The 17,323-nt window shown below is 45.7% G+C and overlaps 1 protein-coding gene across 1 annotated transcript in view; it reads left to right on the plus strand.

Annotated features, from left to right (window-relative positions):
• Window positions 1–17,323, plus strand: part of PLXNA2 (plexin A2) — a 309,803-nt gene that overhangs the window by 82,962 nt on the left and 209,518 nt on the right.

The raw sequence follows: 17,323 nt of genomic DNA on the forward strand, positions 1-17,323 counted from the left end.
GCAATCATATCAATGTCATTAAAACCTAGAGAGAAGAAACAATTGAGGAAAAGAGTGTGATCAACAATGTGCTGTTCCCTAGCAGCCTCTCTTTGGGCGTTGGGGCCACATTCTCCACTCCCTTCCTTCCTATTCTCCATCACTACCTCTGCCTTCATTTCCACCTTGTGAAGATCATTCTTGATGCTGTCATGGAACAGCTGCCGGCAACACCTGCCCATTTTCTCTGTTGTGCAAATGATAATCCAAATACAAGGAAAAAGAAAAAGGAAAGATGTGAAAAGAAAGGTAATGGGGCCAGAAGAAAGAACAGAAATGGAATGATTTGGAAATTGTTTTGGCTAAACAAGTGACTTAACCTCAGTGCCTGGGGCAACTCTCTAAGACTATAAATTGCCTGAAGGTGCCTACCTGCATTGATGGAGGGAGTTTCCTTACCTGTAATACATGAAATCAATAGTCCAGTACCTATCTCTCCTTCCCCCTGCCTGCCTCCCCCCCACTTTTTTTCTTTTTGCGAAATTACACACTCTATCATTTCTGTAATAATTCCTTCTGCCTGCTGCATATCCACCATCCTCTCCCTGCTTTAGTTCTCTTTATACTTTTGAAGGTGGAAGGGCTGGGTAGTTTTCCCCCATCCCAAGTCATTGACTACTTTCCTCTCTCCATTGTACTCCATTGTACCTTGGAGAAGGAGATGCTGGGGGGCTCGCTCCCTCCCCACCCCCCAAGAGCTGATGCAGACATCTCAAAAAGGTTTGGGGAGAAAGATGGGAAGAAAAAAAAATCCTTCACCACCCTCCTCCCACTCAGGGCCTCCTTCCAAGAAATGCTGATGTGCCCTGATGAAGATAAGCTTCCCAACACCTGGGCCTAATGATAACTCCCTCAGAAAGTCATTACCTGTGTTGCTTTCCCAACCCTTCCCCCCTCCCCCACAGTTTCTGCTGTTTATCTAAAGGGCCATCAGAGAGAGATGCTTGCCTGCGTCTTTGCTAACTGCCAGAAACACATGCCCTAGCGATTACTGAGTGTTGTGTTGTTATGGTGAAAAGCCAAACTGACGCTTAACAGCAACCTTCACCCAGCTATCTTCAGCACTAGCCGGCAGGAGTGGCTTCCTCAATCCAAGCCACCCTTCTCCACATGGGTTCCCAAGTGCCATTCCAACCCCGACTCCTGTCTGACCTTCTCCCTCCTCCCTGCCTGCTAGAGCTAAAAGTCAGAGCATTCCCTGGCTCCCCACACCCCACCCCCAAAAAAGGCTATGGGATAAAGGTGAAAGGTACATGTTTCCAGACAGGACCAGAGTTACCTCCTTCCAAAAAGCGGTGGAGAGATATGAGACGTGTTTTTCAACTTTAGAAGGGCCTCGAATAGTGGTGGTGTGGGGACGTAGGGGTGCAGAAAGGATTTGGTTACTGGAATGGAAGTTCAAGGGAGTTTGGCAAAAAGGTCAACTGAGCAGCTCCATTTGTGGGGAAGGTCAAACTCATGACTCAGCTGGTTTCCTATCGTGTCATGGAAAAAGCTTCTAGGGGAACACTCGCCAAGTCTTTAGAAGAAAAGATATATATAGATGTAAATATGTATATTTATAGCTATATCTATGTATGCTGCAAGAGGGATATTTATTCCTCCATGGCAGTTCGCTGTGCTGGGGGAGGAGGGCTTCTGGAAGAAGAGCATGGCGCCAGGATCTCTGTGCAGCTTCTTTCCTGATCCTTGGGAAAAGGTGAGAGCATGGGGAAGGGGACTGGCTCCTGAGCTGGGAATCCCCAGGTGCCTCAGTCTTTCATTCATCCCCTCAGCTAGGAGAAGCCCTGAGGGAGGCCAGTCCTCAGAGCTGGGAGTTTTCCTCTGAGCTCAATTTCTTTCCTGACTCTGCAGTCTCGGGTATGCCTCATGGGAAGCTATTTCTAGGGATCTCTCAGCCCTGAGTAACCTGATCCTCAGAACAGGGGTGTGAGAGGAAAGGGCTCCATATGGAAAATAAAAAGACCTGGTGGGCAGGGGGTGAAATGGATTTCCTTGTTTCCTAAAAGAGAAAAGGAATAATGTCCAGGGTTTGTTTGCTTTCCACCTGTGGGATATGGGCTTAATTAGACTCTGGGCTTTGGAGGGGCCCAGACCATGTTGTGGGAGGCTTTGGGATCCTTTGCTGCTTAGGCAAGCCATCTGTTGGTCCCCCTCAGAGCTTGGGGGAGCAGCTGAGGCCTGCCAGGAAGCTAAGATTCTTCTTCCCAGAAACCTCCTCGGGTCACTCTACTCTGTGGGCACGAGTCCTACGCTGGGCTTGTGTTCTACCCTCCTTGTTTCTCTCCCTTGTAGGGCCTGATGCTGGAGCAGGTAGGACAGCCCCAGGCCCCTGGGTGAGATGGAAGTGGGGTTGAGACTGGTGTAGCCTATCTGGGCATCTCCCATCTCATCTCCATCCCATCATGCTGTCCTAGACAAGATACGAAATTCCAGATTTGAGCACAGAACGGGGCGTGGCTCCTCTCCTGCTCAGAGGAGCCCCAGGGTGGAAATGAGTCAGAGAAGTTAATGGTGCTCCACCCACTTTATCTAAGTGGGTTTGATAGTGCTTTCTTGACTTAGGGGAAGTTTCATTGTAGAACTTGCTTGCTTGCTGTCTGAATTCCCACCCTGCCACCCTCAGGCTCTCCCGGCTCCCCAGTCAAGTTGAACAGTTCATCACTCGCAGAGGCATGAGGTCTGAGGGCAGTCTCTGAGTCAGCAGGTCAAGCTAGATGGATTTTTTTTTACCCATCTGGCTGTCTTCCTGAATCCTCGTAACTGTCCAGTCCTCGGTGCCAAACAGACCCATCATTCCAAGACAATGTGGTTTGTGCTGGGTTAGAAGATGCTTGGAGATAGCTAATGTTAGATGCAGAGAGCAAATTCCTGGGGTGTGGGCCTCACCAGCAGGTGGGTAACTAAGGAAGTAGTGAAAACTTTCTGTAAACCTTTAAGCATGAAAAAGAATGCCATCCTGATGCCCACTGCCCTCACCACCTCTGCCTTCTGTCCCCACCTCCACTGTCCTTGGTCTCCAACCTCTCTTACCCTGCTCTGTGTGTATGGGCTGAGACAGGAATAGTCCTATTTGGAGGGGGAGACAAGAAGGCCCAGTAGAAAGAGCCCTAGATTTGGAGAGATGGGATCTGGGTTAGAATCCCGTGTGTGACTTTTGGTCAGCCAGCTGGGTCTCATTTTCCTTCTCTCTAAAATGGACTTTCTGACCTGTGAGGTCCTCTCCAGCTCCAACCCTGTGCTTTTATGTATCTAGAATGCCACACTAGGTACTTTCCCTGATACTGTAAAGTGTTTCCAGCTAATCAGCATGAGTGAGAGGCTCCCAGGGAGGCTCAGAGTACCTGATTCACCAATGCTCTGTGCCACAGCTGAGGAGGTTAGCGGTGGGGAGATGGAGAGAGCATCCAAATCCTCCCCACCTGGAACAACCTTTACCCTCCCCCTTCTGTGGACATCCAGGAGGAGCCCAGAGGCACTGATCCCTTGTAAGTCAGTCTGGGACCAAGCCAAGTGGTGGTGTAGCTCTGGGCATCTGGCTTCTCTCTGATCTCTGCCCCTTCATTTCTTTCCCAGCATCAGCAGCTTGGAGCCCCTGCTGGTCAGCTGACTCAAAGAAGGCCTCTTAGACCTCTTGCATCTATCTGCCCTAAGCACTGAGCTGGCAAGGGACGTGGGGAGGGAAAGAAAGCGGGAGATTCAGAGGGAAGTGAAATTCAAGTGACAGGAAAAGAGATTTCTGGGGCTTTCATTGCCCTCCGTATCCTAACTCAGGATGAATTACTGTCGGGTTTATAAGTCAACTGTGATTTCCCCATTCTCTGAGTTGCCAGCTCTCCCCAAGCTCCCTCCCAACACATGCCCCTCTCCTCCCTACCTCCCCACTTCCAGCCATTTGCAAATCCAGCTGTGACCTTCTCTGCTTCTGACCTCATCCCTAGTGGGAGAAGGAGGAACTTTCATCGCCTGTCCCAAGCTGAATAAATTCAAGGACCCTCTCCCTCCTTCCCTCCCCTTCTCCTTAGTTCTATAGGGCAAAGGGGAGGAGCAGAGAGGGGAGAGAGAGAGAGAGAGCTCTAGTTCTGGGTCATGAGGCTGGTTGGCCTGGCCTCTGGCCTGGAGTCCACATGTGGAAGAACAAACTCTAGGTCTGAAAAAGAAAATCCAATTGTTCCTTCTTTAATTCCTGCCCCCTGACCTTTGGGGTGACCAAGTCAGTCAGTCAGCCAGCCAGGAATGCAATCACTCTCTAAAGACACTAACTTACCAAGCTGACTATGGGCCAGATGCTCGAAAGCCAGATGCTCAAAGGCCCAGGGTTTTGCTCAATCCAGTGACCAGAATCTCCAAATATTAGAATTGGAGGGGACCTGAGATCATCTAATTAAATGTCCTCATTTTATAGACACTGAAGCACTGAGGGATGCAGTGAGTTGTGGAAAGTCATGAAGCCAGTACTAATAGCTTAAATTTATATAGTACTTTAAGGTTAACAAAACATTTCTCTCATAACAACACTTAGAGGTAAGTAATGCAAATTTTACTATCCCTATTTTATGGAGAAGAGGCAACTACTTGGCACAATAGATAGAGCATGGGACCTGGAGTCAAGAAGATATGTCAGAACTAAGGTCCCCTGATTCCAGTGCTTTTTCTGCTACACCAATCAATCAGCAAGTATTTATTAAGTATTTGCTATGTGGCAAACACCATGATAACAGCTGGGAATGAGAAAAGCAAAAATGGTTCCTGCTTCCAAGGAACTTACATTCTAATAGCTTAGACAAATAAACACACTATACACACAAAATGGATGGAAGACAACCTTAGAAAGAAAAGCTTTAGACTCTGGGCATGGTGGTACATACTTGTAATCCCAGCAATTAGGAGGCTGAGACTGGATCTCTCGAGTTCTAGAGTTCTCAACAGTAATGGGCTGAGCCAATCAGGTGTCTCAGAATCAATATGGTAAACACCCAGATGGGGAGGTGGAGGGAATGAGCACCAGGTTACCTAAGGGGCAAGGGGTAAACTGGGCCAGGTCAGAAAACAGAGTTGAGTGGAAGTTCCCAAGCCCATCATCAGCTAACCCACTAATGGCTTCTGTACTTGCAGCCTGGGCAAGATGGGAAGATCTAGCAAAAACGAACAAATGAATGAATGAATAATGGAAAGCTAGCACACCCAGGAGTCCTAATGTCCAAAATCACTCCATAAAGCCACTAAAAATTAAAAAAAAGACTTTTTCCCCATTGTATTTCACTTCTCATCCAATTTGATTCAGTTCAGAACATATATTAAACATGTCCTATGTATAAAAGTCTCTGCTTGCCTCAGGGTAGCCCTGAGTTCACAAGAACCAGTTTGAGGGGCAGCTAGGTGGTACAGTAGATAAACTCAGGAGGATCTGAGCAAGTCACTTCACCCCCATAACTGTCTCAGTTTCCTCATCTGTAAAACAGGGATGATTTAACACCTACCTCTCAGGGTTGTTGTGAGAATAAAATCAGATAATTTTTGTGAAGTGCTATGAAATAATTTATTTTAAGACAATTGAGACTCAGACACTTACTAGCTATGTGATCCTGGGCAAGTCACTTAACCCCAAATGCCTTAAAAAAAAAGAAAGAAAGAAAGAAAGAAAGAAAGAACCAGATTAAGAAATCAGTGTTAAACTGGGCCAGTAAATAACTTTGCCCCTCTTTGGGCCTTAGTTTACCCCTCTGTAAAATGAGGGCAATGGACTAGAACAGTTCTTAGGTCTTTCCCGATTGTTAACATTCGATAAGGAAAAGAATCCTGTGCACTGGACTGGAGGCCTGGGTTCTAATCCTGTCTCTGCCACAAACTTACTCTATGCCATTGGGTCAGGTAAGTCACTTCCCTTCTTGGACCTCGGGTTTTGAATCTGTAAAATCATTTGATGATTGCCAAGGCCTCCAACTTTCTGTGACTCAGACTTTGTTATTCACTGACTTCCTCCGGTCATTTTCCTATAGAGTTGGTTCCCCATACTGCCAATTCCCGACCTTCCCAGAGACCCTCGCTCCATCCCAACTCTGGTCTGCAGATGGTGGGAGCTAGGAGAGGGGGAGGAGGGTCTTGCCTTGAGCAGAGGTGAAATTCTGCTCCCATCCCCTCACTGAAGTCTGACCTTTGCACCTCTCCTGCTAGTGACCCCTAACTTGCCTTTCTTGTCTTACGCTCCCTGGGGAGGAAGAAGGGAGACAGAACTAGATGGAAAAGGTATGAGAAGGAGGTTAGAGGTCATTTCACAGTAGGTTTTGGCAGAAGAGGCCTCTGGGACCACCTGTGAGATCTGACTTTCATCCTCACCCTCTGGGCTGTGTTTCCCTAGATTTGGAAATAAAAGCACACTACCAAGCTTTGATTGGGAGCTAAGTTCCGTGTGACCATAAAGCTACTTTGCCCTCCAGGGAGTCAGGAATACACCCCCTCTAGGTCTCTTAAGGCTTCAGGCAAAATATGGGTTAAAAACCTCCAAACTGTTCCTGCCTGTACTTACTCCACAGTGGTCTCACTGTAAGACGATGGAGTCAGGTCTGGGGAGGCTGAGGTGGTTCCTTTTCCGAAGATCTTTCATGTATTAAGATTGAATTGAGTGCAGCCTTTTCCACGAGCAGGGGGCTGGAAGGGATGAACTCTCGCAGAGAAAAGCTCGCTAGTTCTTTGATGCCATTGCAGTTGGCGTGGGGGGAAGGAAAGTGCAAGAGGAGTCTGGTGTAATGGAAAGGGAACTACATTTAGAGTTAGAAGACCTGGGTTTGAATCCTGCCTCTGTGACCTCTGGGTCAAGGGCAGTGGGAGGTACCCCCTACTGAGAACTGTCTATCAGTTGGGGGGAAGGGGAGAATCCAACCAAGAACTCTCCTGAGCAACACCCTCCTCCCCGACTGTTAACATGCGTGACTTTGGACAAGTCCCTCTCCTTCTCTGGGCCTCACTTTCTTCCTCTTAGATGACCTCCAGGATCTCTTCTGGTCCTGATATCCTGTGATTCTAAGTACCTTCTCCTGAGGGCATAAGGAAAAGCCCAGTAAAAAGGAGCAGGTCTCAGGCTCAAGGCCTGAAAATTCCAGGATTCCTGACAGCCTTTCAGGAGGCACCAGGGGCTGTGAGCTTGGGTGGACCTTATTTGGCCTCACGAGAGGAATCAGGTCCCCAATATCATCCCCAGCCTCAGGTTTCTCTGCCCATGGCATTTCTTCACGGCCCAGCCCAAGAGGCTCTGGCCCTGCCTCCGTCTTGCCCAGGGACTATTCTCCTCACCTTCATTTGACCACCCTGGGATGGGAGCAGGTATAACAAGGTGGGAGTCTCTGACTAGCCTGACTGGGGTGAAGTTACCCAAGACACCACCTCCACCTCCCTACCTTCATCTACTCCTAACCTTTGCAAATGGCTTTTTTACTAGAAACATTGTGAATCTTCCATATAACCACAGTCACATGGACCACATGCCCCTTCCCTTTTCAAGATCCTTCCCCCTCTTTCTGCTTAACCTTGCTCCATTACTGGCCACCAGAGCAGAGAGGTGCCCCCATAAGCTACTTCTACTCCACCCCTCCCCCGATAGGGGGGGAGTTTTCTTTGCTGACAGCCTGAAGACAGGTCATTTTTCTTCTTCTCCCTTATAATGGCCTTTCCTTCTCCACTCCCTCCTTTCTAACGTCTAACGACTTTAACATATACACACAGTCCTTAAAAAAAATACAACCCCCTAGTGAGTTGCTGCAAACCTCATATTGTGGGGGAGAAACAGCTTAAGCGCATGTTCACAAGTTGCTGCATGCGATGACAGGGAGCCTTGTGCTAATTTCCTCTGAGTGTGTTTGAAGATGGTGAAAGAACGGGGGTGTGGAAGAGGGAGCAGGGAGAGGGAGGGAGATTGCTTTCGTATTTAGTTGCTCCCTTTGAACTTCCTAGAAATGTTGGAGCATTTGGCAAAATCCCATAGCATCATAAATACAGAGCTAGCAGACACTTAGAAGACATTAAAGTCCAAGTCCCTCATTTTACAGATAAGGAAACTGAGGTCCAGGAGCATTAAGTGATTTGCTGATAATAGAGGAGGCAGATTAAAACATAAGTCATCTGATGGAGTCTGTGCTCTTTTTTTTTTCTTTTATTAAAATTTCCTTCTTATTCTGAATTTAAGTTAGCAACACAGATGTTTCAAGGTACAAAGCACAAAAGAGGATTGTACAAGAAACTGAACTTTGCATGCTTTTAATATAACATAAATGGGGTCAGCTAGGTGGTACAGTGGATAGAGCACCAGCCCTAGAGTGAGAAGGACCTGAGTTCAAATCCAGCCTCAGACACTAGCTGTGTGACCTTGGGCAAGTCACTTAACTCCAATTGCTTTCTCTCTCTCTCTCTCTCTCTCTCTCTCTCTCTCTCTCTCTCTCTCTCTCTCTCTCCATATATATATATATATTATATATATATATATATATATATATATATATATATATACACACACACACACACACACACACACACACACAACGCGCACTAACAAGGTAACAACAAATTGCTCTATTTTGTTTCCCTCTGAAACCTGAATAAATATAGGGATTCTAAGAATTGGAGACAAGGAAAGAAAACATTCCAGGTATGGGAAATAGGCTATTGCCCCTGTGCATTTTTAAAAAATGTTTTCTTGATACTCCCAATGCTTTTTCCATTGCATCATGTTGTGGAGTCTCCCTGTGCCAGAATATCTTGGAGAGAAAAGACATGCATCTGTCTTCCTTAGATAGGCCTAGGCCTAACCCCCTAGGACAGGGGTTAGGAGGAGGGGGCAAAGAAAGATAAGATGACCTTTGGAGGAAGGGTACAGAAGTAAGCCAGCCCTGAATATTGTGGGAGTTTAAAGGAAAGATGTGATTGACCATCTTTCTCTGCTCTCCACCCCAGATCCTGACCATGCCCAGGCTACATTCTTCCTTCAGATGTATCTCAATCATTTCTGCCCCCACCCCAACTCCATTTCAAGTTAGGAAACATGATAAGAGGCCTAAATATTTGCTCCTCACTATCTACTTTAAGGACCATCCCAGAGCAGGCCCTAGAGAATTTGTACTGGAGAGCATCCCTAACCACCAAATAAGCCAAATTAGAGCTGAACCAGTGGTTTAAGGCAACTAGGCAGCCTGCAAAAAGCCTTGGCTTTAAAGATCTGGGTTCAAGGCTCAGCTTTGCCATTTTCCTTCCTGTGTGACCTCATTCAAATATCTTACCCTCTCTGAAACTGTTGTTGTTGTTGTTTTAATCATATATTTGGTTTAGGGATTGTACAAATCCAATGGTCAGTGTAGTAAAAAGAGCTTTGGGTTTGGAGTCCTGAGTTTAAGTTCCTGTTCTGTTATTTGTTAGTTATGTGATCTTGGTCAAATCCCTTCATCTCTCTGAGTCTTGATGTGCTCATTTGAAAAACTGGGCTGATAAATATTAGTACCATAGACCTCACAGGGTTTATTATAGGATAGAAACGAGGGATGATAATGGATGAATTGAGCCACCACCATCACCACCACCACTACATGAATAACTGGCCCCTAAAAATGGGATGTAGATTACTAGATGGGCAGAGTGGAAATGGAGGCTCTAGAGACTGTTACTGCGTTCTCTCCCTGTAATTTTACCTGCCTGGGAGTGGGGCAGGCTCCCCTGCCAGGAGGAGAGGGTTCTGATTGTAAGGAGCTCCTTGCTGAGTCAGAGAATGGGGAGCCTGCTCTCCTTTTTCTGAGCTCAGGAGTTTCTGGGCTGCTGCCAGCTCTCCCCCTCACCCCCCACTCCTGCAGAGAAATATACGTAGGATTCAAATTCTTCAAATCAGAAGCAATGCTCTAAACCTGCAACTTTACCTCTTGAGAGAAGACGGGAAAGTGCCTGTCTGACCTCCCATTATCGGTGCCATTATCATCATTATTGTTAATATCACTGCCATCATGCTGTAATTTACTGCAGAGTCAATGCCTATGGGGCTTGGGGCCTCCTCTGGGCTTTCTTGTTGGAAGTAAATGAACTTAGGGAACTTTCCCTCCTCCAACCCCCATATTGGGAGGGGGGAGTAAAGGGAGAGATTGTTCTTCTTTCCTTAACCACCAGCTCCCTCCATACATTCTTCAGTGAAACTGTCTCAACACTACCTTATATTTTCTCCCCTCTAATGGGGTGGCTGCTTGGCAAGATTTAGAGTTTCATGTAATGAGAAAGAGGAGGTAAGGAGTGATATTAGAAAGAAAATCCCGCAACCTTTAGAGCAACACAAATCCCAGAGCAGGACATGGCTGGCTGACAACCACCTCCCTCCCCAACCCCAGCTTTGGGTTGGGAAGAATCTCACATGTCCCTCAACCAATCCTATAGAGGTTAGGGAGGGGACCCACCAGGATCCCATCAGCCCCTCCTTCCGGAAGCAAGGTGGGCGTTTAGATTATACCACCCCCATGACCCCCCTGGTAATGAAATGTCCAGCAAGTAAGCCCAGGTCCAGCAAGGAGCAGGGACTGCTAGCATTCAGACAGAGGAGGCCCTTGGAGGAAGAGATAGATAGCATTGCTTTCCTTATTCCCTACAATTTATCTTCCCAGACTTACTTCCCATCACTCCTCCTCATCCATTCAATGTTCCACCCCAAATGGGCTACTTACTGTTCAACTAACACTGCATTCTCTGTCTTGCCTCAGGGGCCACAGCCTATTTCCCATATCTGGAATGTTTTCTTTCCTTGTCTCCAATTCTTAGAATCCCTATATTCATTCAGGTTAAGCACATGCACCACCTCCTAAAGGAAGACCTTCCCGTATCCCCTCATTAGCAGTCCCCATTCCACCCACCCAGATTACTTTGTATAGATTTTGTTTGTTTTATTTGGGTATATGTTGTTTTCCTTCTAGAAGAGGGAAATCCCCTTGAAGATAAAAATTATTTTCGTTTTTGCCAGTAGAAGGAATTTCTTCACCCTAGATATTTACATGTTCTCTCCCTGATTAGAACTGTGAATTTCTGCAGAGCAGAGGCTGTGGTTTGGGTTGTCAACCTGAGATGAAGAGGGTTACCAAGTAGCAACAAAGAGGGTCTTTAATCTCAGCAAGAGGATTGCAATATACAGCATGGGACTACTGGAGTGCCCAAAAGGAGCAGAAGGGGCAGAGTTTTAATATACTTCAACAGGGAGGAATTAAGGTGTTTTGCAAAATAGCCAAAACCTGGGAAGTAATGGACATCTAGTCAAAACAAGGCGTTCCAGGTGCAGAGAATTCCCAGAGAATTCTCCAACCATGTGGTCAGTGAGGTCTAGGTAGCCCCATCTGATGACTGCATTCAACAAGGTTTTGTTTTGCTTTTTAATTTAGGGGTCTCTTTGTCTGTTTGGCCTTTTTTTCTATCTCCAATGCTTCAAATAAGCTCTGGTTGGTTGATTGTATGTAATCCCCTATAAAATCACAGATCCAACAGCTATCAGTAGTCCTTTGCATGTCCAGCACCAAGGACAGCACCTAGCACCTAGCAGGTGCATCATAAATGCCTATCACATCTGATTCTAACTATTTTCAGTCCTTCCTATCTCCACCTTTGCTTCAATAAGCCCTCACCCTTAGCCTCAGAATGTAACCAAACAGCCAGGTTGTTTATGCAACACTGGCTTTCAGTCTCTCCAGTTACAAAAATTCCTCTGAATTAGTTTCTTTTTCCTATGCATTTTCTGTTTAACTGGTTCCCTCGACAGCTACTCTGGTGCAATGAAGGGTAGTGATTATGGAATCAGAAATCCTGGGGTCAAATCCTAACTCTGCCATTTACTGCCTGTTTGACTATGGGTAAATAACGTAACCTCTCTGGACCTCAGTTTCCTTAGTTATAAAATAAGGGGCTTGGACTGGATGACCTTCAAGGTACCTTAAGTCTCTAAATCTATAATTTCTTGCTTTGAGGACTTTAGATTCTAGTTTACTGGGCCCTAGTTGGCCAATGTACCCTTTTCTAGCTGTGCCTTTCCCCCAGCTTTTTCACACTCTACACCAAATCATTGTTTTATTGTCCCCAGTTTTTCTAAAATAGGTCCAATTTCTCTTCATCTTCATCCCACTCACTTCCTACATCATGCCCCAAGGGCACTAAAATTTCTGTCCTAGTATTCTTCTTTTCTAACCACTTCAGCTTTCTCAAAGCCCACACTTTATTTAATATCACTTCTGGTTCAGCCAGACAAAGATCCTCTTAGATCACAGAATCACAGAACATCAGACTTTAAGAGAAGTCACAGGTCATGGAATCCTGGCCACAACACCCCTGATAAGTGGTTATCCAACCTCTGCTTAAAAAACACCCTCTTTCTTGAGGCAACTTATTCCACTTTTGCACACTTCTAATTAAAAAGTTTTTCTTTATATAGGTCTCCACAACTTCCACCTAGTGTTAGTTTTGTCCTTTGGGATCTAGCAAAACAGCTCCAGTCACGTGACAATCTATTAGACAGCTGTCTTGTCTTCTCCAAGTCCTCTCTTCTCTCCAGGTTAAACATTCTCATAGCTCCTTTAACAACACATCATCATCTGGCAAGGTCTCTAGTCCCTCATCCCTTTCTTCCTCCCCCTCCAATCCTGACCTGATATCCTGGGTGCCCTCTTCTGGACTTGCTCCAATTTATTGATTTCCCCAGAACTGAATACAATATATGAGATTGTTGGTGTTGTTCATCCTTTATTCTCGAAGAGGACCAATGACATCAGGAGGGTGATGTCTTGACTTGCAAGTTAATCGAATTTAAGTGAGGCAGAGCTGTGCAAAGTCATCAGCCTCACTCTCTCCTCCAGGGGATCATGGGGTCCAGTAACAAGACATAGGTCAGGACAACTGGCGATAGCCCCCCAATATATAAGATGTGGTCTGACTGGAAGATAGAATGGTAGCACTACATATATCAGAATAGTTAGGGGTGGGGAAGAATGTCAGATGTGGCTACTCCAGGCTACTTTCTGATGTTTTATGGTTTGTATCTAGCTTCGGTACCCTGGGGTATTTTAGCCATCATCAAATATCCAAGCCCTTTCTTTAGGATAGAACTGACGGTGGTACCCAGGGCAGGGTGAGTGCACTGCCTGGTTAGGAGAGGAACATGTTCTCTGCAGAATTAAGCACCAAGCTACCAAATCACCATCAGATAGAGAGCATTCTCCTGGGTAGTCCTCATCTGAGCTAGTCAATATCCTAGGATCCTTGTCCTCAGACTCCTCAGTCATCCATTATTGATGGGATTTTCTCCACCCATTTTCCAAGTTCCTCAGCTTCTTCATGTTATTGTTGTTCAGTCATTTCAGTCATGTCTGACTCTTCATAACCCCATTTGGAGTTTTTTTTGACAAAGATACTGGAGTGGTCTGCTGCTTCTTCTCCAGCTCATTTTACAGATAGGGAAACTGAGGCAAATGGGTTAAGTGACTTGCCCAGGGTCACATAACTAGTAAGTATTTGAACTCAGATCTTCCAGACTCTATCTACTGTGCCACCTAGCTGTCCATTCCTCAACCCCTATACTTTCCCATACATTCTTTTAAGGCAGAGTTCTTAACCTAGGGTTCACAGACCACCTCCCTGGAAAATTTTAGCTGAGTATAATTCTGACTTTAACAATTAGAATTCCCCAAAGATGGAACACCCTGTAAGGTAAGAGTGGTTTTTATGTAATAAAATTTTATTTAAAAATGTAAAAAACCATTCTTAGCTCACCATACAAAGGCCCTACAAAGACAGAATTAGCCCATAGGGCCATCATTTGTTGACCCCTGGCCTAAATGATCTGTAAATCCCTTCCAGCTCTGTTATTTTGTCTAGTAACTGGATGACTCAGGAGCTGACCAACCATGGCCCTGTTGGCCAAATGCAGTCACCTTAGTGTGGGAACAGAAGCAAACGAGTATGTGCATTTCATTGTCTTTCCCCATCTTCAAATGTCTGGATCCTAGGGTTCCTAATTTTGCTCTGTCTGTGTGTACAAGCACATGAATTGTGCACCTATAAGCAGAACTATCCCTAGGAATTTTTTTTAACCTAAAGCAAAAAGTATTTGGGGAGATGTGGGGAGGAGGGAGAAAATGGGGATAGATGATGGTCTTCTCCCACCAGGAGAAGACAGCGGTCCCACCCATTGCCCACATACATACCCTCAAATCATAGGGTTTAAGATAGAATGAATATGAATGAACAAATGGAAAAGGCATTTATTATGTATCAAAGACTATGCTAAGTGTGGAGGAAACAAATAAAATGAGATAGTCCCTGCCCTCAAGAAGCTCACATTCTGGGGCAGCTAGATGGTACAGTGGATAGAGCATTGGCCCTGGAGTCAAGAGGATTTGAGTTCAAATCTGGTCTCAGACACATGACACTTACTAGCTGTTGTGATACTGGGCAAGTCACTTAACCCCAATTGCCTCACCAAAGAAAAAAAAAGAAGAAGAAGAAACTCACATTCTATTTGGGGAGATAGTATATGTAAGAGTTCAGTTGCAGGGCAGCTGGGAAGGCCCCAAAGTCCGAAGGTTACAATGGCAGGGCCGTTGAGAAGTCTCAAGCCTCCTTAGAGCAGAACCAACATGTCCAATGATAGCACCCAGGGGTCTGAGGGGTGCAGCAGCGGGGGAGGTGGGCCTCTACCAAGAGAGGAGCACCAGGGACATGGGGCCCTAAGGGATAGCTGCCCAGACACAGATGCCATGGGGTTATGGGGTGGTAGTCAAGATGTGGAGACATGTGCCTAGAGGAGGAAGGGCACCCCCTGACCAGGAAGTACTCCCCTGAGGCAAAGGCCTCTGTGCCACTCAATAGATAAAGTTCTGAATATGTTTTAGATTATCATTACTATGCATGCCCAGCATTTCTTATCAGGATACAGGGTGATGAAAGTTGGAGCAGACTGCTAGAGCAGATGCTATATAAGCCAATCCTCCTGGCTTGGCCATGCCCACCCCTCTATGGATCTAAGGGTCAGGCTGATAATGAGAGGATTAATTTTCATTTCCAGACTCTACCCAACACCCCCCCCCCAGTCCCATGCCCAGTATGGTTAGTTAATGCCAGTTCAGCTGGTAGCATTTTCATTGGCAAATCCCTGCTCCTGCCCTGGAGGAAAGCTCAGCTGAAACAGTGAGCCCAGTCCTGGACTTGCCAGAAACTGGATCCCCAGCCCCGAACTTGAGAGACAGATATGCAAGACCAGTATCAGAGAATCAGTCTTCTCTATATCACCTCACTGCCTCCCACCCCCAACCTCCTGATATAATAATATTGTATGTTTACATGTGGTTGTATATTTAGATCTAGAAGGAACCTGAGAGGTCATCCAGTCAAATGGTGTCAACCCCAAACAGAAATGGGGGCAGAAGGAGAGGGGAGCTGGGTATTGACTTAGAAAACCACATATTAATAGCATCTGCTTTATTGCATCCTTTATTTTGTTACATATTTCCTATTACATTTTTTTAATTTGTGAGGCAATTAGGGTTGTGGCTTGCCCAGAGTTACACAGCTAATAAGCATTGTGTGTCTGAGATCAGTTTTGAACTCAGGTCCTCCTGATTCCAGGGCCGGTGCTCTATCAACCCAGCTGCCTCTCCTATTACATTTTAATCTAATTCAGGCCCCTCTGAAGAGTGTTGTGGGCTTCCTGCAGTCCTCAGCCAACAAGTTTGATGGCTGTAATCTAGTCTTCATTTTGCAAATGAGGAAAGAGAGATCTAAAGAGGTTAAATGTGTGACCCATGGTCACCCAGGCAATAAGTAGCAAAGCTCAGGTTAAAATGCAAAGCCCTCTTGATTCCAAAACCAATGGTCTTTCCACAGTGCCACCAAAACCTTTATGCACAGTATCTCATCAATGCTCACAAGAATTTGGTGAGGTTTGTAGTATGTGTCCCCATTTCACAGATGAAGACACTGAAGTTGAGAAAAGTCAACTAATCTCTCTCATCTCCACATCCCGTACAATCCGGCAACACCAGTCTTCTTGCTATTCCGTACATATGATGCTCTATCTCCTGACTCTACCTTTTTCCTTGGCTATCCCCCGAATGCTTTCCCTCCTCATTTCTGCCTTTTGGTTTCCCTGGCTTCCTTGAAGAATCAAACAAAATTCCACCTTTTGAAGGAGGCCCTTCCTGCCCTTCCTCCCCACCACCACTAGTCTTTTCCCTCTGAGATTACCTCCCATCAGAGAGGAGGAGAGGGAGAGGGAGATACACATATAAAGATAGATATACAATGCACATATGTATGTATATGTATTTTACATGTACAAAGTTTGCTTGTTATCTCTCCCATTGGAATGTGATTTCCTTGAGGGCAGCCACCATATTTTTGCCTTTCTTTTGTATTCCCAGTGTTTAGCACAGCCTGGCACATAGTAGGCACTTTATCCATACCTATTGACTAACCTAAGATCACAGAGCTAGTGCATGGTAAAGAAAAGACTCAGATCCAGGTTTTCTGGGCCCACAAGTCCCATATTCTTTCTACTATACCTCTTGCCTTAGTACCAAGGTGCCAACAATGATCATGGTATCTAGCTAGGGAGAATCTCTGTGGCCTCTCTTCCCCCTCTGCTGCATTGAGGTCTCACTTTAATTAATGCCCAATATTCTGGTCCCTGGAGGCTGAAAGGCAGCTAATCCAGGTCATCTCAAACCTTCTTTTCCAAAAATGTTAGGAACAGGCTCTCCTCTCTGTTGGAAGAACAAGCTCCTCTCCAAACTCTTTTGGAAACAGGGTCCAGCTTCTTTGGGACAGTTGCCATCAGAATAATCCAAAGTCCAAGGGCTTTGGGGATGATCTAAGTGTCTGGAACATGTACTCACATCATTCTGCCTAGATCTAAGATCAGACTCACGGTGTCTTGGGCTGTCTACAGATGGGAAGATTCCCCATGAGGTACTCTTGGAACATCTGGAAGGGGGAAGAGTATGTAACCTTAAGGAATAGGCACTTGGAAGTGTTGTTTGGATGCATATGTGTGCGTGTATGTACGTGTGTATATTACATATGTTTATTTGTGTTTGTAACAGAGAGAGGGAGAAAAGACCTGGAAATGGAATAAACCAGTCTTTTGACTTGCATTTCTTTTCCTTTGCATCTCTTTTTTCTCCTTAAACACCTTCAATGACTCCCCTGTCTACAGGATCAAATTTTGGCACTGGAGGCATTCCTCAATCTGCAATCTAATTTGCCAATCTTTATCTGCCACTATTTATTTGCCAAT

Source organism: Phascolarctos cinereus, unplaced genomic scaffold (assembly GCF_003287225.1).
Source record: "Phascolarctos cinereus isolate Bilbo 61053 unplaced genomic scaffold, phaCin_HiC Scaffold_5;HRSCAF=322, whole genome shotgun sequence".
Lineage (NCBI taxonomy): Eukaryota > Metazoa > Chordata > Mammalia > Diprotodontia > Phascolarctidae > Phascolarctos > Phascolarctos cinereus.